This window comes from Notolepis coatsorum, assembly GCF_963971535.1.
Source record: "Notolepis coatsorum genome assembly, chromosome: 17".
In the NCBI taxonomy this organism is placed as follows: domain Eukaryota; kingdom Metazoa; phylum Chordata; class Actinopteri; order Aulopiformes; family Paralepididae; genus Notolepis; species Notolepis coatsorum.
Window position 1 is genome coordinate 110,815,011 of NC_140181.1, and position 24,033 is coordinate 110,839,043.

Sequence of the window (24,033 nt, forward strand, 5' to 3'; positions counted from 1 at the left end):
TCTCCTGGTTGTTCCCCACGTGTGTGTGTGTGTGTGTGTGTGTGTGTGTGTGTGTGTGTGTGTGTGTGTGTGTGTGTGTGTGTGTGTGTGTGTGTGTGTGTGTGTGTGTGTGTGTGTGTGTGTGTGTGTGTGTGTGTGTGTGTGTGTGTGTGTGTGTGTGTGTGCACATGCAATCCTATAACCCATGAAATGCAAGTGATATGTCATCTTGGAGGGTGCAGTTCGGCAGGCGGACCTGAGTGATTGAAAATGGTTTTATTAGTACGTTTGGCATATGGTACAGAAGCACATGTACAGAAGCAATACTAAAAGGATAACAACACACAAAGCACAGGGCTTGTCTTCATCGTGGTCATCGTCACCCATCTTGCTGTTCCCACGTAGTGGAGCTGTGACCCAGGAGCCTCTCTACCAGTGGAGCAGATGTGAAGAAGTCGTCCGCATAGATCTGGTAGTTCTAAATCAAATCAAATCAAATTTATTTATAAGGCCCGACAACACACGTTAATGTCCCCATGGGCCGTACAGGTCTTCTTTAAACAAGTCAAGAAGAAAACATAACAATAAGTCAAGAACAGAACAAGAACACCATAAGGTCCAAAAAATTTAAGATAAATGCAAATAAATGAAAGAATGCAAACACTCCCAGACATACCCCACGCGAAGGTAAGGAAAAAACTCACTAAAACCTAACAATAGGGAAAAAAGCTCCACAGGCAGTGTGGAGGAGAGAAACCTTAGAAGGGCCATTCAAGGGGGGATCTCCCTTCTTAGATGTTGGTGATAGTAGTGTTGCAGACGGACAGTTGGTAAGCATGCACTCATGTGTGTAGTGAAACACAGATGAGTGCATGCAATAGCAACTGAACATTTTGAAAGATTAAAGAAAGAGCTAATAGCGATAGCAAATGAACATTTTGAAAGATTATAGATAGAGCTGATAGCGGATCTATTTGAGGCACAGGGGCGGCGCAAAGAGGGTCACGTCCTCCCCGTCTTAGTCACGGGACATTCAACACTCTGGTCATTGCTCAGGGACAGCCGGAGACAGGGAGATAGGGGGCGGCGCAGAGAGGGTCGCAAACTCCCCGACATCATCGCGGGACGTCCGGCACTCCGGTCACCACTACGAGACCTCCGGAGACAGGGGGGCACGCATAGGGGGTCGCAACCTCCCGGCCTTCATCACGGGACGTCCGACACTCCGGTCAGCACCTCATGGGGAGACAGAGAGACGGGACAGGCGTTAGACAGCTCATGTGATTGTAGTGGGCGGACATAGCAATAGATACAAGTGGTCAGCATATATGTGAATGGAGTAGATATATGAAGTAAGCATATTATGTGAATAGAATAGAAGTACTTAACCCAGCAATGAAACCGCGTTGACTGTTAATCTGTTAACAGTCTGTTGATACTGTTAATCAGTTGACAGGACCACGGACAGACGACGGTAAATAACTGATCCAAGGCCTCGGAGGTGCATGTAGAGCAGTCACTGCAATCTTGGCCAAGACCCCGAGGCATCCATCACCTTAGTCGGCGCTAGGGGACGGGCGCTCAGAGAGATGGGGGAGGGAAGGGGGGGGAGGGGGGGGGGGAAGAGTTAGAGAGTTCCCATGTTTGTGGTGCTGCAAAAGAGCAGACATGTAGTACCCTGTAGTGCCATGCAGTACCATGTAGTACCCCGTAGTACCCCGTAGTGCCATCCCTGTAGTACCCTGTAGTGCCATGTAGTACCCTGTAGTACCCTGTAGTGCCATGTAGTACCCCGTAGTACCATGTAGTACCATGTAATACCCTGTAGTGCCATGTAGTACCATGCAGTACCATGTAGTACCCTGTACCCTAACTAAACTAGACAGATTAATCTAAAGGTCAGTCCCCGACCAGGTGAGATCAGGGTAGGTTGAAGGAGAGAGAGAAAAGATGAGTCTTAAGCAGGGATTTAAAAGCTTCGACAGAGCAGGCGCCCCTGATGACGGCAGGTAATTTGTTCCACAGGTAGGGAGCGCGGTAGACAAAGGCTCTGTGGCCGGCGGATTTCTTTTTAACCCTAGGGATCGATAGAAGCACCGCATTTTGTGAGTGCAAAGCGCGAGCGGGCGAGTATCGGGAGATGAGATCGGATAGATAGAGCGGTGCAAGCCAATTTAAAATTTTGTAGGTGAGGAGTAGCACTTTAAAGTCAGATCGGGCTTGGATAGGAAGCCAGTGTAGGGCGGACAAAACTGGTGTGATGTGATCAAATTTTCTAGTTCTAGTTAGTATCCGTGCAGCCGCATTTTGCACGAGTTGAAGATTTTTGATGCTTGAATTAGGTAGGCCTGAAAAAAGTGCATTACAGTAGTCCAGACGTGATGAGACAAAAGCATGAATCAGGGTTTCAGCATCAGCCAGAGTTAAAATGGGGCGAATTTTTGCGATATTACGAAGATGGAAGAATGCAATTTTGGTGACATTTTTTATATGTGCATTAAATGAGAGGGAGGAATAAAAAATGACTCAGAGGTTTTTTATGGTGGAGCTCTGGGATACATGACAGGTATCAAAGTTGAGGGATATGTCCTGAAACAGGCCTCTGTGGTTTGGGGGGCCAACAATTAACATCTCAGTTTTGTCTGCATTAAGGAGTAGAAAGTTTTGCGACATCCATTTTTTGACGGCAAGCAAGCAGGCCTCAAGGTTTTGTAGTTGGGAGGAATCATTTGGCTTAATAGGTATATAATTTATAATTGGGTGTCATCAGCGTAAAATGAAAGTTTATGCCAAATTTGCGTATGATATCGCCGAGGGGTAGCATGTAAATCGAAAATAGCAAAGGGCCCAGGACAGAGCCTTGTGGGACACCACATTGCACTGGGAGGGTCTCAGATGTTAAATCATTATAGACCATGCAGTGTGTTCTATCAGTTAAATAGGATTTAAACCAAGCTAGTGCGAGACCCCGAATGCCAACATGATTCTCAAGCCGACCTAGAAGAATCGAGTGATCGATAGTGTCAAAGGCTGCACTGAGATCAAGCAATAAGAGCACAGAAGTGAGGTTTGAGTCAAGAGAGAGCAGTAAGTCATTTGTGACTTTGGTAACCGCCGTTTCGGTGGAGTGTAAGGCTCTAAAGCCAGATTGAAATGATTCATTAAGATTAGGGATGCTCGATATTGGCTTTTTTACCGATACCGATATTCCGATATTGTCCAACTCTTAATTTCCGATACCGATATCAACCGATATCAACCGATACCGATATATGCAGGGTTTCCCCGTCCAAAAAACTGAATAATTTCAGGTAACTAATAATTTCACTGGATATATATATAACAAATATTGTTATTGTTTTTTATTTTTTTAAACCGATACCGATATTTTCCGATATCACATTTTACTGCCGATATCGGCCGATAATATCGGTCGGCCGATAATATCGGACATCCCTAATTAAGATTATTGTTTGATAAATGGTCAGTAAGTTGCGTTGCGACGATCCGTTCTAACACTTTGGAAAGGAACGGAAGATTGGAGATAGGTCTGTAATTTTTCAATATTAGAGGGTCGAGGTTCGGTTTTTTAAGTAGTGGTTTAATAACGGCTGATTTAAAGGCCAGGGGCACCACACCAGTAGACAAGGAGGTGTTCTGACCGCTCGCTCGGCAGTGTTGCCACGGTGGGGCGGCTCCAGTTTATTGCATGAAGACACATTCATGTGTCATAAGAGACCTACTCATTAATACACTGTTATGTATGTTGTGTATAACGGATTATAATCCATTATAGCTGTAAAGTAAAAAAAAAAATTTAATTTTCTTTCTCAGCTGCTCTTGAAACACAGATGAAAGGTAAGGGATTTTTATGTAAAAATGTGTTAATTTGTAACTTCTGCTACAGAGTGTTGATGTTTCAATGGTGTGTGTGTGTGTGTGTGTGTGTGGCGCATGTGTATGAATGCACATGCAATCTTATAACCAGTGTTAATTTCGTCAGCTAATTTAGTTTTAGTCTTAGTCATGAGTCAAATGCTCTTTTTAGTTTTCATCATATTTAGTCACTTTCATTTATTTTCAGTTTAGTCAGTTTTAGTCAACTACAGGTCTGACTAAAGGTCTGTAACCCACATTGCCCATGTGGGTTACACATGGGCAAAACAGAGTCCATTCTCTTTGGTTCAAATAACAAACTCAGCAAGACCGACGGCTTCTCAGTTGCAGTGGGTGACAATATTGTCACAAGGAAAGACGAAATTACCTACCTGGGTTCCATCCTAGAGGCAAATCTCTCCTGTGACAAAATGGCATCCAATGTAATAAAAAAAGTCAACCAACGAACTAGATTCTTGTACCGGATCTCCTCTCTGGTAAACAAGAATACCCTGAAGACTCTGGCAGGAGCACTCATTCAAGGGTACTACGACTATGCGTGCACCTCATGGTACCAAAGCACCTCAAAGGCGCTTAAAACAAAATTACAAACATCACAAAACAAACTGGTCAGACTACTACTTGACCTTACCCCCAGAACCCACCTCACCCCTACCCACTTTGACAACCTAGGATGCCTTAGAGTAGACGACAGAGTACAGCAACTTGCAATGGGCCTGGTCTACAAGATACACTATACGACTAAGGTACCCATGTACATGTCAAAATACTTCCCAAAGGTCAGTGAATACCACAACCACTACACCAGAGGAAGCTCAATAAATCATGTTAAACCCAGATTCGGCTCAAACAAGGGACTAAATACGTTTCGCAATTATGCCACATCAATGTGGAACGCCCTACCCAAAGCTGTAAAGGAATGTGAATCCCTACCCACATTCAAAACCGCTCTTAAAGAGCACCTACGGATGGCTGCAATTCGAAACTGGCCACCGTAAATGCCCAAAACCCCCACCACCTCCTAATAGACAGTCTCCTCCCCACCGCATGTATATATTCCCTCCCCGCCGTATGTATATCTCTCTCCCACCCACCCACCCCCTCCTAATGTACAGTCCCCTCCCCATCATATGTATATACTCTGTCAGGATCTAGGGGTAACAGTACTGTATATTTGAATACCGTTTATGTCACAAATGTATCAGTACTAAATACCTATATGTCCCTATGCCATAAATGTCATGTATGTTGTGTATGTCATAAATGTCTATATGAATTGAAAATGGGGGACTCTGATGGAAACAAGACAAACGTCTTTCTCAGGTCTGCATCCCCTTAAAGGGGAACTCCAACATTTTGGGAAATTAGCTTATTTAACATCTTCCCTGGAGTTAGACAAGAAGATACATACCTTTTTTGTCTCTGTGCGTGCATTTAGCTTTGGGAATAGACGCTCCGTTAGCATAGCTTAGCTTCATCACTGGAAGTGAGGCAGATCCGTAGCCTTACAGTGCGTTACAGTGTATTGCAAGGTCTGACATTGACCAAACTTGATATGCATGACCTTGGTGGGCTCTAGGTCAACTCCTGAAAAGGGGGTCAATGTCAGACTTTGCAATCAAAAGTTAGGGGGCGCACTGAAATTATGGCAAGGGTTATTAGCCCCCTAACTTTTGATTGCAAAGTCTGACATTGACCCCCTTTTCAGGAGTTGACCTAGAGCCCACCAAGGTCATGCATATCAAGTTTGGTCAATGTCAGACCTTGCAATACACTGTAAGGCACTGTAAGGCTACGGATCTGCCTCACTTCCAGTGATGAAGCTAAGCTATGCTAACGGAGCGTCTATTCCCAAAGCTAAATGCACGCATAGAGACAAAAAAGGTATGTATCTTCTTGTCTAACTCCAGGGAAGATGTTAAATAAGCTAATTTCCCAAAATGTTGGAGTTCCCCTTTAACAATTGTGTGTATTGAGCCGTACTGTATTGTACCCATTCTGCAATCTGTTAAATAAAGTTTTCATTCATTCATTCATTCATTCATTCATTCATTCATTCATTCATTCATTCATTCATGCTGCTCTATGCGGAAAACAGCGCCATCTCTGTTGGTGACCAGGTTCTGTCCTTCTTGGAATGTCACCTTGTCTCCGTCTGCTGTGGCTGCTTGCACGGTGAGTATGCTCTGTGGATAAGATGGGATGAACAGCGCATTCCTCAGTGTTATTCCGACGCATCTTCCTTCCGAGTCCTGTAGGAACACCTCTGCGTCGCCTCGTTTCATTGCCACATTGTTCATCCTGGTCCCGTCAGCTAGTTCCATGTAGTGTGACTTTGGGTCAAATGTCTCGTCAAATCTTGTGAACTTGTTTTCCTCTGTTATGATGTGGGATGTAGCTCTGCAGTCTACCATTAATCCGTTTCTTCTGATAGTGTCTGGGAGGAATCCTTGACTGACTGTGAATACAAATGTATGTTCTTCACGTTCTTGTCTGTCTGCCGTCTGTTTTGCGTCATCTCTCTGCTGGGGTTTTCTCCTGCATGTCTCATTGCTGTGTGTAGAACTTTTATGGTAGTTACACCACTTCGCTACACTGGTTCCTTTTTGCCGACACTCTCTTGCTATATGACCACGGCCTCCGCATCCGTAACATGTTACCGATGATACGTTTACTTTCATCACATTGTCTGATTTTTCTTTAGTGTCAAACTTTTCTGTCTCCTCGTAACTCCGTAGTTTCCTCTTGAACTGGGTAAACGTCAGTTCATCACTGCTCTGTGTCGTATGGATGGCAAAAGGCTTATACGTATCTGGAAGTCCTTTTAGAATCATGGCTATAATTAGCCCATCACTAATAACTTCCTTTGCATTTCTTAGAGAAGTTACTGCCTTTTCAGCTCGAATGATATAATCTGTCACCGTTTCACCAGACTCTTTCTTCAGTGACGTTAGTTCTGTGTACAGGGCAATAATTCTTGGCTTACCCTGACTTGCGTAATGACTTCGTAGTATTTCGAGTGCTTTGTTGCCGTCATCTGTCGCCTCTCTCATAACCAACGATAGACTTTTGTCATCCAGGAATTCTATTAGCTCGGCGTAGCATTCTTCGTTCTTGTCGTCATCTGGACCGTCCTCACTGGTGCAGAGTATCGTGTCTTTTAGTCCCATCATTCTCATGTGGCCGAGAAACTTCACATCCCAAAGCTCGTAATTGTTTTCATCTCCATCGAAAACGTTAGGTTATAACTATAACCAAGTTCTGTTAGTAATGGTGACGCTCGGCGTCACTCACGCACTGTACCTCGCTTGTGCACGCGCACTGAATAAAATTCCACAATGTACCTTTATCCCAATATTCATCTGACCACACCCCTCATCAGCTTACCTTCATAAACAGGTGTGTGGCCACCTACTCGCCTCATTCCCAAGCTTTCACCACAAGGTGAGATCAAGGGCTGCAGCGGCGTCACTCACGCACAAGGGAGGCCGAGCGAGAGCCATCGGCCGACAAATACACCCCGCTGAGGCCCCCCACAACCATCAGATCAGGGAGGACCGAGCCCCCCCGACCCCCCCTAATGGAGGGCACCCCCCCTACTGGGGGATCACGGGAAGGCGACGGACCCGACCGTGCGAAGAGGCACTCAAGCAACTCAACGCACAGGGTGAGCAGACCGTGGCCTGACCCCACGACTACACACATGCACAACCCGCATGCCACCCGGGAACGAACGGAAGGAACAACCTCGTTACTGCCCCCAGAATCACGGGGTCAAGAGCAAACCCAACCCCGTGGCAAGGCCGTAGCAGCGGAGCGCGAAGGAAGACCCAGACCCACCAAAGGGACTGGACCCCCTGGAAAACGGGGGCCCGGAGAAGTCCATGATGCCAGCATCAAGATCCCACCAGGTGGTCACTTAGTGACCCCGCCCCCCACATCGCCAGCGTATTCGGACAAAGGCCCCTCACAAGAGCGAGCCCTGTCCCCCCAATAGCACACCGCCTGGCACACTGACCCTGCAGGACAGGCAGTCAGCATGGCCGCAAGAACCAAAGGCTTACCACGGAAGCAGGCAGCGCACCGGGGAAACCAGGCAACAGGCTGTTTTCGAGCCTGGAGACTGTGGACGAGACAGGCGCCAGAGGGGTCAGCTGAAACAGCCGCCCCGGCGGAAGGGGCGTATGCTGGCGTTGTTGACCACCATGACAAAGCCTCCCTCAAAGAGGCAGCGAATGCTGGCACGATTGGCAGACATCATGAACGTGCAGGGGCACACTCAACCGGGCAACCTGGGAGTTGACACTGCACCAACACACCAGAGAACCAACCACCCATTTGTTACCCTATGCGGTGGTTGGTCCCATAACCCCTCAAGAAAAAACTCCAAAACGTACCTGCGGGCACTACCGCAGTACAAGTGTTTCAGTTTCCAACAGGGTTATCCCGGGCCTACGGGTCGACGAAACATTACTTCGGACCGGGCCCAGCGATACGGGGAGCACTGGGTCCCCCGAGGAGGTCAAAGACCACCCCAACAGGCCCCTCTTCTCCATGCGTAAGAGAAGAGCGAAAGAAATGGAGAACCAGCCCCAAGCACCCCGTACTTGGTATTCCCAGGAGGTCTCCCAACCAAGTACTAACCAAGACCAACCTGCGTAGCGGCCGAGATCTGACGAGATCGGGCGTGTACAGGTTGGCACGGCCGTAAGCCATTACGACAGTGTAGAATACAACGTACCCAACAAGGGTCTCCATAGCGCCTAACCTTGTGACACCCGGACCGACCTGGCATTTCTCCCCCTGGAAAAAGCCCAAGTCCCTCAGGGTACCAGAACAGCAGATCTGCATCCCCAGCGGACAACGGGTTTAACTGATCCGGACCAGCGTGACCAGAACCAGTCCCGTGCCCTAACCACGCCGACATGCCAACTCCAGGAGAAGGGGCAGATATGCGTGTTGACCTTAAACATGAAAAGAAGGCGCCACCCAGTCGTTCGGTGCGAACCGCGCCCGGTGGCCCACCCCCAGGGCGTGAGACCCTTCTACGTATGTTCAGATCCATTCCGTCATCATCCCCCTGATATGAACGAGAACCCGTCAACAACCAACATAGGTCGTCGGAAGAGGAAAAACCCCCATCCCAGTTGGCTCAGCGGAGTAGCAATACAATCATCAAATTTGCTGACGACACAGTGGTGGTGGGCCTGATCTCTGCCAACGACGAGAGGGCCTACCTGGAAGAGGTCAAGGTCCTGGCGGGATGGTGCCAGGAAAACAGCCTCTCCCTGAACGTCAGCAAAACAAAGGAGATGATTGTGGACTTCAGGAGGTCGGGGGTCAAGGACTACAGCCCCCTCAGCATCGACGGGGCACCGGTTGAGAGAGTCAACAGCTTTAAGTACCTCGGAGCCTACATATCCGAGGACTTGACATGGACCACACACATTGACAGTGTTGTGAAGAAGGCACGACAACGCCTCTACTTCCTCAGGCGCCTAAGGAAGTTCCAAGTCAGTCAGAAGATCCTTAAGAACTTCTACTCATGTACAATAGAGAGCATCTTGACCGGCAACATCACCTCCTGGTTTGGGAATAGCACTGCACAAGACCGAAGCAGACTACAAAGAGTGACACGTTCAGCCGAACGCACAATTGGAGGGGGGCTCCCCACCCTCCAGAACATTTACAACAAGCGTTGCAAGGGCAAGGCTAAGAGAATCATTAAAGACTCCAGTCACCCGAACAACTGCCTCTTTGAACTGCTGCGGTCAGGCAAGCGATACCGGAGTCTCAAGGCGAGCACAGAAAGACTCAGAAGAAGCTTCTATCCCCAGGCCATCAGGCTGCTAAACGAACAATGAATGAACACTACACAACAACAACCACCAAACGCACATAGCACACACATCCACACGCACACACTCACTTTAAACAAACACACTGTAGCACCCACTCCACACACTTTATAGCACACACCCACTTTAAACAAACACACTGTAGCACCCACTCCCCACACTTTATATTTATGGATGAAGGATTGCACTACAACTCGTACACCTTACTGTAAATTGTACCTAAAATTGTACCTCATCCCATTTCTGCTTTGCACTAGATAGTACTGTACATTAGTACACTGCATAGTATTGTATATTATATGGTAACTCAGAACATTGTACATATGTCTATACCGAACACTGTGACCTCATTTTTCTTCTTCTAAATTACATGCTATATTATGTTATTATGTTATTTGATACTATCTTGTCTAGCACAGTCTCTGGAGCGTAACAGTAGGAAGCATTTTGTATGAAAGTATTCTGTACTTCTGTATGACAACTATTAAAGAACTTGAACTTATAAAAACGCTGTTTTAACCCCAAGCAACCAAGGCGCGCCAGTCAGTTGCTTGATGTTCAACAGAACACCCCGAGCTAGCACTGTGTGTGCGTCGGGCATATCCACATCAATAACAGGCTATTTAGACCTTTTATTGAATCCCCAAGGCGCCCAGGGGAACGACAAGAGGGGTGTGATGCTTCCTAATCCCAACTCTTTTTAATAACAAAGAAAGAAGCATCAACAGCATAAAACCCAAGCTGCACAGCCGGGAGTAAAAACTGTTTACATTTTTACATCCAGTCACCCCTTACTTAGAGGGTTTAGACCGAAATTCCCCAGAAAGCTTTCCCACATGAGTCGTAGTATGAAAAAGACATGTCAACTGTGAGTCACGTGACCAACTGACTCAAGTTTACACATAAAATCGAGCGTAGCAGACCCGTAAGCCCTACGCTCTAACCCGACACTTTAACACCACAGACCTTACGTAAAGATCTAACTCACGGAAGCCGTCGTCATAGCAACGTATATGCTATGACGGGGGGAAACCCCGCACACGACTCCTGTTTGTAATAGGAGCCGTGTCAGGACAACCCTTCCCCCCCCCCCTCCCCCGCCAAGTCGTTGAACGGCTCGGCCCTGACTGGCTCAACAGGAAATGAGAAAAAATCCCCTTGACCAATCAAGTGGGAAGGAGGGGTTTATTCGACACCCCCTCACAAAAAAAACTTTTTCCCTACACACAATAACAACTGTAGCATTTTGAGACCTTTGGTAGAACGCTAATGTATAGTGTAAGCTAATACAATGCCCGCTACCCACAGACTGTGAACAGGATTTATAACAAAACCAAGTCGTGTGTGTGTGTGAATCCTACACCCGCTTTCTATGTTGTACATAGAAAAAACACTGACAGAGTATAACGGCTAGGCCGTGGAACGTGTGTATACGAGTATTACTGCAACTAACACAACAGTGTTGTGGATCAACATTACTTTGCTTAAGCAACAGATCATACAACCAGCTTCTACCTGCATGTGGAGCATCAGGCTAAGATAGAACCTTTCTATGACTGAGTGTATGCTTGCAGACCTTGCTTAATCTCATAACACGAACGTGACTCATCCCTCAATGTAAACAATGCAGATTCACATTTCGCAACCTCATCATATGTATTGGTGAAGAAACACACAGTTTGTTTGGCCAAATAATACAGTCCCCCTTTAAGGGGACTTTTTATTTATTTAGGCACAAAATTATCATGAGGGCCGGGGAGGGTATAGAGGGGACCACAGGGGGAAAAAGTCACTCAGCGGCGTCTGCTGCCTCGAGCCGCTCGGGTTTTGCCACCCCGAGAAGCCCCGGAGGGACGGTAGTTAATCGGCTGATGGACTCGTCGTTCCCTACCGTCTCCTCCGGTCGTGGATGGGCCGGCGGCAGCAGAATCAGAATTTTCCTTGGAGAACCGGCTTGCATAACGGCTCCCACACCACATCCGGACAGAGGAGAGCGGCCATCGGCCTATCAAGCCGTGGCACGCCCTCTCTCATACCTTCGACCAACCCCGCCACCCGCGTAACTGGTACGTAGGCGGGGGTAAGTCCCATGATGTGAGACACCACCTGGCCCCGACGAACATAGGCCCCCATTGAGGGGAAAAATGGGTAGACAACGTCCACCCCTCTCACCGGGCGACGCTGCCAGAGATGACCTATGAGATCATCGGGGGCAGGAGCAGGCAGTGGCTGCGGTGATATGTGATGCTATCTTTGTCTCACAGGCAAACAGGGTTCTTTCTCAGCCTCCCTCTTAGATTCAGGATATGGATACAGTGTTATATGAATATTCATAATTGCTCATAATGCATTATTAACATACATGATGACTCATAGTGTCTTGTATCAATAACCAGAATAAATCACAGCCACGGTGGGGCAGCTCCAGTTTATTGCATGAAGACACATTAATGTGTTATAAGAGACCTACTTGTTCTGAAGGATCAGATTAAACCGAATATATATATTTATTTATATATATTTAATTGTATTTGTATATCCCCTGATATCCCCTGTATATTCCTTGTACAATATGCATTGAATATCCCTTCTAGTCTACTGAACATCCCATAATAGTCTCCATTCTACCATTGGACGAGACCTTGGTGCCAGGTCGCCATACCCCTCAGACCAGGTTCAATCGTACCGCTCAACATGTATGGACAAGTCCTAGTTCCGCGTAGGAATATGTCTACCGCACCACTAATGGTACTATTTGTTCATAGTGCGTATATATACTGCGCTATTAAAGTAGAGTTTTCTTTTAGTCCAGTTCCTTACCCTCCAACAGAGTGACAGACGCAAAAGCCTCCCCGCGAACCACGTGTGGGCAGTAAGGCCAATTCGGCCCAGTATCGGCATTGAGACATCGTGTATATTAATATTTGAATAGTCATATTTGGCACTATATCGTCGAGTTGGACGTATTCTATTAAGCTAATAATAGTCTATTCATATGTAGTGCCTCGTGCGGTAAGAGTTCTATAGTAATCAGCACCCCCATCGCTTCGGGCATCAGCTGGACGCTTATCCAGGGTGGTTGACCCCACGTGAAGCTGCACCCGAGGAGCTCCAGGCCAAAGAGCGAGTGGACCTGTATATTGGATTATTCTACCGACGACGGCTAGCCTTCCCCGGCTTGGATTATGCTTTGAGTACTTTGATTATTCTATGGATAAAGGCCAACACTGCGGTGTGTTGGAAATACCCCCCCCGGAGAGGACGACAGGTGAGAAGACGCTCTACACGACGAGGTCGCCTCACGTCTCTCCATCGTGGACCGGAGGACGCCGGCCACAGAGAGTCCAACTGCTTTCATCTGTGGATCGAGGATCGCTGGGCACCGGGTCGCACGACTGTGGGCTCTCCCAGGATACCCTCGGCCAGACGGGATACAGCCAGACTCTACCCCCCCCCCCCCCTCCAGCTGTCCTACAAGCAGTCGGAACCTCCCCCTAGTGTATCCAGCTATATAATCATTCAAGTATCATTGCTATTGTTCCCTAAATATTCCAGGTTGTATATTTGCTTCCTGCGCAATCAGAGATTGGACATTCGATGTTGATCTACCTACGAATACTCATTTGCCATAAAAGTGCATACTATTTCAAATCATAAATGTAATTAAGTGATCGTTGTACATACCTTTTGCTATGTATTATTATTAAACGCAGACTTTCGACTTGGTACATTTGTGTTGGATCCGTTTCATCAGGTGGGAGTGTTTATCATAATTATTTATACCTAGTACTGGGTGGCCAGAGTCTAAAGTACAAGAGGTAGTGGTAGTAAGTATCATATCTAACAATACAGTCAGGGAATTGTACCCCTCAGTTACAATTGGTCCTTCGAGCCGGAGGGTAATCAGTGTAATATTAATATAGTGTTATTAATATTAAAATGGCCTATGATGAACACTCCACGAAACGATCCTCCTAACCAACAACGCCCGCGGCGCAAACGACAGCTCCCTCAGTACCTAGAGGCTTACGCTGTCAGTCAACAACCTAGTCTTCTACCAACAGTAAACGCGGTAAAACTAGAAAGTAAAATTATGTCTAACCCTAACGACCAGGCTACCCCGACCATAGAGGCCCCTATGGGTTCTAACGTAACTGACCCAGCTCACGGTGGGGACCAGGGGGAACCAGACATGACTTTACACCCCGCCAATACCGAAGAAGTAGTCCCCGACGAGTCCCGGGAGGAAGACAACACTACCGAGAGAGAACTCGGCACGGAAGAAGATGAGGAGAGCACCGTGGAGATAGAGCTCCAAGACTCCGCACGGAGTACCCCAAGGGACGGCTCCCCTATACAACCGTCTTCTCCCAGCGAGGCAGAGAGGACACTACAGCAGGCATTCCTCGTCAGCCTGAAAGCCTCTACTGAACGCGATAGACTCCAGGGTGAACGCGATCGATTGCAGATACAGCAACGGAGCGAAGAAGAGCACATACGCCTGGAAATAAGACGCATTCAGATGGAAGAGAATATGGCAAGAGACCGGGCCGACGCCCAGCGCGCCGCCACCGGTGCCCAGAGAGAATCGGATCTCACCAAGCGCGAAGCCGAGCGCGACAGAGCACAAGCGCAACTAATAGAACAGCTGATCAGAAGGACAACACCCCCTCCCTCCACCAGAGGCTCCAGGAACTCGTCTAGACATCACTCCAGGGCGGCATCCCCTAGCCGAGTAAGCGACCCTGAACTTGACCAACAGACGAGGTTTATACCCCCCGCAGACCCCCTTCCCCAACCGGTCCAAGCGAGACCCAGCCACCGGGAAGGAGCAGCATACACTGCGGAGAGGCTAAATCAGAGACTACAAGCCCTGGATGACCTAACGGAAGACGAAGAGGAAGAGGAGGAGAACCACGCCCGACGACAGCACAGTACTCTACCGGACCAGGAGGTCCAGTACAGCCCAGGCTATACCCCCGCGGAGCTGCGCTACAGACCCCCGACGCTATTCACGGGTGAGCACGACGCACGACCCGCACCGAGGAACAGCACCTGGACCAGCGGGCCATGGTACACAGCCGGTACCAGCCCACGCCAAGGAGCAGGAGGAGACTCGCCTAGGAGGCCTCTCCCCCAACGCTCGCCGATGTATCAACAATCCGCGTCATACATTGGCACACCTATGGTACCAGACTTCACCCAGGAGAACCGGGCCCAGTATACGGAGCTCCGCATGTGTCTGGAGACAATGTTGGTGGATGTCATTGATGAACGCCATAAATACGCGATACTACTGAAGCATTTAAAGGTACCCCGCGCGCACAACATAGCGCTCGCCTACGCCACTTCCACGACCCCATACACCGCAGCGCTGGTAGCGTTGGACCAGAGATATGGACGTATATGGGATTACGTGATCCAGGAGATCAGGCACATCGACCGCCTACCCCCAGCAACAGACAATCGAGCACTGGACGACCTGTCCATCAGAGTGCAGTCCCTAGTAGGGATGCTGGGAGCGCAGAGGGAAAAAGGTAGGCATGAACTATACGCCAACTCAAATGTAGAGAGGATCTTGGAGAAGCTACCGCCCGCCCGACAGGAGCGCTTTAGGCGGCAGAGAGACCACCGAGACCCTAATGGCCCCGAACCGAACCTCCTCGATCTAGCCGACTTCCTGGCGAGAGAAGTCAGCAGCTTACGGCTAGATACATTCGGACGGAGCACCCCTGGCTCCAGAGAAGGAACCAGGAGACTAAATGATGGAAGAAGATCGGTGACTGTCATGCACCAATCGGAGTCAGTGCCAAGCAGTAGGAGCCACAGTACCCCCTCAAGAAAGGAGAAGTGGAAGATAGTGTGCCCCTACTGTGAGAAAGAACACTGGCTGTCACAATGTGACTCATTCCCCAAGATGAATGCGGAGGAAGCGAGTCAATGGATAAAGTCCAACAGACGCTGTTTTCGCTGTGCGCGATCACACATGGCAGCCGAATGCCGCTTAAAGAAAAAGTGCAGTCGGTGCGATGGAGCCCATCTGGACATACTCCACGACAGTAACAGACGGCGGCCTCCACCCGCACCATCAAGCAGCAAAGCAAGCGTCATGTACATCGACCCCGCCAGCAGCAGCGGAGCCAGAGTGCTCTTAAAGGTAGTCCGTGTGACATTGAGCTACCAGAATAAAGTCATGGACACTTACGCCGTCCTTGATGACGGGTCAGAGAAGACCCTTCTGCTCGCGTACGCTGCGGCCCAGCTAGGGCTGCGGGGGAGCGAAAACCAAATGACAATTCGGACAATAAGAAGAGATTTGAAAGCGATAAAGGGCGAGAATGTCTCATTCTCTATCGCAGCAAGCGGCCAGCCCGAGCGACGGTACAGGATTACAGACGCTTTCACCAGCCAAGAAATAGGACTCTCGCGGTACACATACCCCGTAGCCAAGCTGATGGAGAAATATGTACATCTACGCAAGCTACCGATCCCACTCATAGACGGTGCTACCCCGACACTGTTGATAGGCTCCGACCATGCAGACCTCATTGTCCCGATAGACCGGGTTCATACCGGACCCAGAGGCTGTCCTGCAGCAGTCGAGACCCGCCTAGGATGGACTCTCCAAGGCCCACTCGCCAAATCTCTCAACCGAACCACAGCCACTAGCTGTCTCCACTCCCGAGTCACAGAGGGAGACACCGCACTCCTGCAGCATGTAGAGAGGCTATGGACCTTAGAACAAATGCCCTTTAAGAACGAAAAGAAAGACATTCGCTCTAAAGACGACATCTACGCCATTAACCTCCTCGAGACGGGAACAAAGAGAGTCCCAGTCAGCGGCGTGTTGAGATACGCCACGCCACTCCTGCGGCGGGAAGGGATGCCTACCTTTCACGCAAAGAAAGACGCCACAGAGCGGTACCTACTAAACACAGAGCGGCGCTTAGCCAAGGACCCCGCCCAAGAAAGTGTATACCGCGCTGAGATTGAGAAGCTCATCACAGCGGGACACGTCACAAAGATTGACATTAAAGAGGCCGACCAGACGACTGAATCGTGGTACGTGCCCCACCACAAGGTTCATCACAACGGCAAAGACCGCATCGTGTTTAACTGCAGCTACCAGATCGGATCCCAAAATCTGAATAAAGAGCTATTGCCCGGTCCTACACTCGGCCCCTCCCTACTAGGCGTACTACTCCGCTTCCGCCAGGACAAGGTGGCTATCAGCGGGGATATCAAAGGGATGTTCCTGCAGGTGAGATTAGTAGAGGAGGACAAGCCCCTGTTGCGGTTCCTATGGAGAGAGAGGCCAGGAGATGAGCACCCAGCCATCTACCAATGGGAAGTCCTCCCTTTCGGAACTACATGCAGCCCATGCTGTGCTACATTTGCACTACAGAGACATGTCGCAGAGGACCCAGCAGCGGACGAAGAGGTCCGACACAGTGTGAAGAACAGCTTCTACGTAGATAACTGTCTACAAAGCGTTTCGACCCAGGAAGAAGCCGAGGCTCTCCTACATAAACTCTGCGCCTCTCTGATCAAAGGCGGCTTTGATCTCAGGCAGTGGGCCAGCAGCGATCCGCACGTATTGCGCAGCCTCTCCTCCGAGGACAAGGCAGCGAGCAGCGAGACCTGGATGGCCACAATCCCAGGAGAAGCCCAAGAGATGACACTATGGCGCTTCAAAACAGATTCGCTCCACTATAGACACAAACCCCTGACCACGGAGCAGGGAAGGTCGACGGCAATACCGACCACCAGACGGAGTGTGTACAGAACACTCGCCCGACAATATGACCCGTTAGGATGTATACTACCGTACACCACCAGGGCAAAGATGATTGTACGAGCATTGTGGGACAAGGACCAGGGCTGGGACGACCCCATTCCCGCACACCTTACATCCACCTGGAGAGAGTGGGAGATGGAACTCCACTCACTCCCAGGCGTTAATATACGCCGAAGCTACTTCCCACCCACGGTGAGGCCAGAGACATGTAAAATGGATCTACACGTCTTCAGTGACGCCTCCGAGGTCGCCTACGGATCAGTAGCCTACTTGCGGGCCCAAGAAGAGGGGGGAGAGATCTACACAGCATTCATCCTCGCCCGCTCGAGAATAGCCCCACGCAAGCAACAGTCTATCCCACGTCTAGAGCTCTGCGCAGCCCTCGCAGGAGCGCATCTAGCCACGCTCATCCAGAGTGAGCTCACCATTCCGGTGCATAGAACAATCCTGTGGTCAGATTCCACGACAGTACTCGCCTGGATCAAATCGGATTCATGCAAATACAAAGTCTTCGTGGGAGTCAGAGTCACTGAGATTCAAGAGTTAACCGGAGAGTTAACCGGAGAAGCAAACTGGCGCTATGTTGATACAAAACACAACCCAGCTGACGTCATCACCCGGGGAATGTCCCTAGATGACTTAACCCGTCATAACATCTACAGTGACGGCCCAGCATTCCTCAAGCTCCCGGAAGGAGATTGGCCCACGCCCACCCCGAGGGAAGCAAGTGACCAGGAGGCTGAGAATAAGAAACCCATGTTCTGTGGATTGAGCACTGTTGTCTCCGCAGACCCCAACATAGACGATTGCATTACCATAGAGAGTGCGCAGCAACGGACATTCCTGCGGCACCACCCAGAGATTAAGTCCCCCGCTGATATGTCAGCAGCTGACTACGAGGAAGCAGAACTGCTTCTACTGCAACGAGCCCAGAGAGACTCGTTCCCCGATGAACTAGACTGTCTACAGGGAGGAAAGCCCGTCCCATCAGACAGCAGATTGATTCATCTGGCCCCCGAGAGTGACACACATACCCTCATCAGAGTGGGTGGTCGCCTGCGGAGAGCCCCCAATTTACCGGATGACATTAAGTACCCGATCGTATTGAACAGCCGACACAAGGTCACAGAGCTGATTATAAAGAAATACGACGAGGATGTACACCACGCAGGAGCAGAGAGAGTCTTCGCGGAAATCAGACGTCGTTACTGGATACTTCAAGGAAGAGAGGCGGTGCGACGCTTCCAGCGAACCTGTCTAGACTGCCGAAAGTGGCGCGCGCAGCCCAGCATACCACGGATGGCTGACCTACCTCCATGTCGCCTCCGACTCGGCGACAAGCCATTCCACTCAACAGGCATGGACTGTTTTGGCCCGCTGCACATAAAGAAAGGAAGAGGCACCGAGAAGCGGTGGGGTATTGTATTCAAATGCATGACCACCAGAGCGATACATATCGAGCTCCTTCCGACCATGAGCGCAGACTCATTCCTTATGGCCTTCCGAAGATTCACATCACGGAAAGGAAAACCGTCTACATTATTGTCCGATCACGGGACAAACTTCAAAGGCGGAGAAAGAGAGCTGAGGGAGAGCTTCCAAGCTATGGGCCCAGAACTTAAGACCCACCTCGCAATCGTACCGCTCAACATGTATGGACAAGTCCTAGTTCCGCGTAGGAATATGTCTACCGCACCACTAATGGTACTATTTGTTCATAGTGCGTATATATACTGCGCTATTAAAGTAGAGTTTTCTTTTAGTCCAGTTCCTTACCCTCCAACAGAGTGACAGACGCAAAAGCCTCCCCGCGAACCACGTGTGGGCAGTAAGGCCAATTCGGCCCAGTATCGGCATTGAGACATCGTGTATATTAATATTTGAATAGTCATATTTGGCACTATATCGTCGAGTTGGACGTATTCTATTAAGCTAATAATAGTCTATTCATATGTAGTGCCTCGTGCGGTAAGAGTTCTATAGTAATCAGCACCCCCATCGCTTCGGGCATCAGCTGGACGCTTATCCAGGGTGGTTGACCCCACGTGAAGCTGCACCCGAGGAGCTCCAGGCCAAAGAGCGAGTGGACCTGTATATTGGATTATTCTACCGACGACGGCTAGCCTTCCCCGGCTTGGATTATGCTTTGAGTACTTTGATTATTCTATGGATAAAGGCCAACACTGCGGTGTGTTGGAAATACCCCCCCCCGGAGAGGACGACAGGTGAGAAGACGCTCTACACGACGAGGTCGCCTCACGTCTCTCCATCGTGGACCGGAGGACGCCGGCCACAGAGAGTCCAACTGCTTTCATCTGTGGATCGAGGATCGCTGGGCACCGGGTCGCACGACTGTGGGCTCTCCCAGGATACCCTCGGCCAGACGGGATACAGCCAGACTCTACCCCCCCCCCCTCCAGCTGTCCTACAAGCAGTCGGAACCTCCCCCTAGTGCAGGGGTCGCCAATTAGATTTGCCCACGGGCCAGATTTTCCCCAAGCCGTTGCTTCGCGGGCCAGGATAAAAAACAATGGCTAATTTAATATACTGATATTGAAAAAAGACAAACGTTTTTCTCTGGTCTGCATCCCCCCAACAACCGTGTGCACTGCGCCGCACTGCACTGCACCCACTCTGCAATCCGCCAAACAGAGTTCTCACTCATCCATTCATTCATGAACAGCTCTCAGCTGTTGCAGATCCCCTTAACAATTGTGTGTATTGCGCCGTACTGTATTGTACCCATTCTGCAATCTGTTAAATAAAGTTTTCATTCATTCATGAACAGCAGATCAGCTGTTGCAGATCACCGCGGCGGGTGATGAACAGATCAGAAGACAGAATGCATGAAAACACGACTCACCATACCTTGTTTGTTGTTCAGTCCTCCAAAATCCCTGCTAATGTTTGAAACATGTCACATATCCACTCGCCGCCCTCCAATTCCAGATTGGCGTTGAATGCAGCTACTTTATCTGCCAACTCGAACACAGTTGTAATAACAACCATTTCCTCGTTGTTGTTGTCGCCACATATTATGCAGAGAGGACGTCGGCTCGGCACGCAAGAATCACCGACCTGTTGCAATAAACCCGTATTTTAAGTATGGCTCCTGTTTATTAAAAGAAGCGTTATATTTCCCTGTTGCATTTCCCTATCCAAAGATGTTTGTTTTGTTTTTTAACACATTTGTTACTCGCTCCATCTCGAACGCGGAAGTGAAAGTTCGTTAGGGACTATTCCATTGGTTCTCCCAGTCCACGTGACCATTTCTAGCATTTCAATTGGCTATAGTGCTATTGATGACTACCGGTAGATAGATACAGCTTCACAATAAAAGACACCCTGGCGTCCCGAGTGAATATTTCCTGCGCGTAAAATAAATATCATATTCTCAAAATAATCTGACGGGCCAGAAATTATTGCTGGCGGGCCAATGTCGGCCCGCGGGCCGCCTATTGCCGATCCCTGCCCTAGTGTATCCAGCTATATAATCATTCAAGTATCATTGCTATTGTTCCCTAAATATTCTAGGTTGTATATTTGCTTCCTGCGCAATCAGAGATTGGACATTCGATGTTGATCTACCTACGAATACTCATTTGCCATAAAAGTGCATACTATTTCAAATCATAAATGTAATTAAGTGATCGTTGTACATACCTTTTGCTATGTATTATTATTAAACGCAGACTTTCGACTTGGTACATTTGTGTTGGATCCGTTTCATCAGGTGGGAGTGTTTATCATAATTATTTATACCTAGTACTGGGTGGCCAGAGTCTAAAGTACAAGAGGTAGTGGTAGTAAGTATCATATCTAACAATACAGTCAGGGAATTGTACCCCTCAGTTACACTACTCATTAATACACTGTTATGTATGTTGTGTATAACAGATTATAATCCATTATAGCTGTAAAGTAAAATAATCTTTTTTAAATTTTCTTTCTCAGCTGCTCTGGAAACGCAGATGAAAGGTAAGGGATTTTTATGTAAAAATGTGTTAATTTGTAACTTCTGCTACAGAGTGTTGATATTTCAATGGTGTGTGTGTGTGTGTGTCTATGTGTGGCGCATGTGTATGAATGCACATGCAATCTTATAACCAGTGTTCATTTCGTCAGCTAATTTAGTTTTAGTCTTAGTCATGTGTCAAATGCTCTTTTTAGTTTTCATCATATTTAGTCACCTTCATTTATTTTCCGTTTAGTCAGTTTTAGTCAACTACAGGTCTGAACATTTTAGTCTTTGTTTAGTCTCGATTTAGTCTTTTTCGTTTAATCTCGCCACTCAGTTACAGCCTCATAGATTGGCGTGAGCAAAAAAAGCGAATGTTAGTGCTAGCTGCTTAGACTTATGTAAGCTATTTAATGTGTTCTATTGTAGTGGATCAACATAATGTAGCGATCCGTCATGCAGTAATGTAGGGAAGAAAGAGGAGAGTTTACTTTTCTGTATGGTGCTTTATTTCCAGCTCAATATGGGGTTTCACAGGTTGATGATTCCCTTCTCATACACAACACAGCTGCCTACCTAATACGCTAGCTTCACAACAACAACGTAACATTCGGTCCTTCCTCCCATATCTCCCGGGGGGAAACAACACCCCCAGCATAACAGTGGTGCCCCTAAGACTGAAAATAAGAAGACCACACAACTAGGGCGACACACACCCACGGAACGATCTGTTGGTTCCTGTTAGCTAGCAGGTAGCAAATACAATTCAAGTTGAATGAAGCGATGTGTGTCTCTCTCTCTCTCCTGAGTCACCTGGTCTGAAGCGATGTGTGTCTCTCTCTCTCTCCTGAGTCACCTGGTCTGAAGCGATGTGTGTCTCTCTCTCTCTCCTGAGTCACCTGGTCTGAAGCAATGTGTGTCTCTCTCTCTCCTGAGTCACCTGGTCTGAAGCGATGTGTGTCTCTCTCTCTCCTGAGTCACCTGGTCTGAAGCGATGTGTGTCTCTCTCTCTCTCCTGAGTCACCTGGTCTGAAGCAATGTGTGTCTCTCTCTCTCCTGAGTCACCTGGTCTGAAGCGATGTGTGTCTCTCTCTCTCCTGAGTCACCTGGTCTGAAGCGATGTGTGTCTCTCTCTCTCTCCTGAGTCACCTGGTCTGAAGCGATGTGTGTCTCTCTCTCTCTCCTGAGTCACCTGGTCTGAAGCGATGTGTGTCTCTCTCTCTCCTGAGTCACCTGGTCTGAAGCGATGTGTGTCTCTCTCTCTCTCCTGAGTCACCTGGTCTGAAGCCAGACACACCTACACACACACACACACACACACACACACACACACACACACGCACACACACGCACACACACACACGCACACACACACGCACACACACACACACACACACACACACACACACACACACACACGCACACACACACACACACACACACACGCACACACACACACACACACACACACACACACACACACACACACACACACACACACGCACACACACGCACACACACACACCTGGCCTTTGGTGGTCCAGGATTTGAGGTGATAGAAAATGTTTATTTATAGGACACTTCAATCTCAAAACATTAAGACATAAGTCATTATTTGACTAAATGAACAACACATAACATAAAACAAGGTGTTTCTTCATGCAGTAAATAAGTGCATGTTGTCATGATTTCAGCTGTGGCAGATCAGCTGTCCACCATGGGAGTCAGACTGAGTGCCAGTGAGAGTAAAGTAGAGGATCTGAAGACAGAGGTTGCAGGTGAGTTACTGTAGATAATTCTATGTGAAATATGGTGGAGTTTGAACAGTATCTTTCTAAGTTGTTGGAACTTGACATAACAAAGTATTATTGGGCAGCAAAGATGCTAGGCTTGGTGTTGAATCATAAATGCATCCCACATGATGCACTGGATAGAGTACAACAAAAAGAAAGATGTGGTTGGGTGGTGCAGTTTGAGGACATGCATGGAGTTCCTGGTGAGTTATCCAATCATCCAAAAAGAAAGGAAGGGGTGTTATATTATTATATTGTTATATTATATATGTTATATTTAGTCAATTAAGAAATGTTGATCCACTTGTGTGGCCTTCTCTGCTGGTCTCGGTAAAACAGTAGAAGGCTTCAGTGAAACCACCCTGCTCTACACCAGAGTCATCACCAACATCGGCAAGGCCTACAACCAAACCACAGGTAGGCTGTGATCATGTTATTTCAATACAGCAACTACCTCATGAAAACACGCTTATTTTCAGGAAAACTCAAACAAAAAACAAAAGAAAAATTATTCTACCATAAAGAGTTAGTAATGTTTTTATGTTTATTAAAACATTTAAAATGTCCATTCAGATAAACCATTGTTTTCCCTTCATAGCAGCACACATATTAACGTTGTTTTTGAAAAGTTCTTCACAAATCAATATGAACTAAGATTTGTGATCATTTAAAATGAGGACCCTGTAGACTCAACCACTAAATAGTTCATTTCAGGTGTAGCTGCTGGTGCACGGTTGAGTCTACACAGTC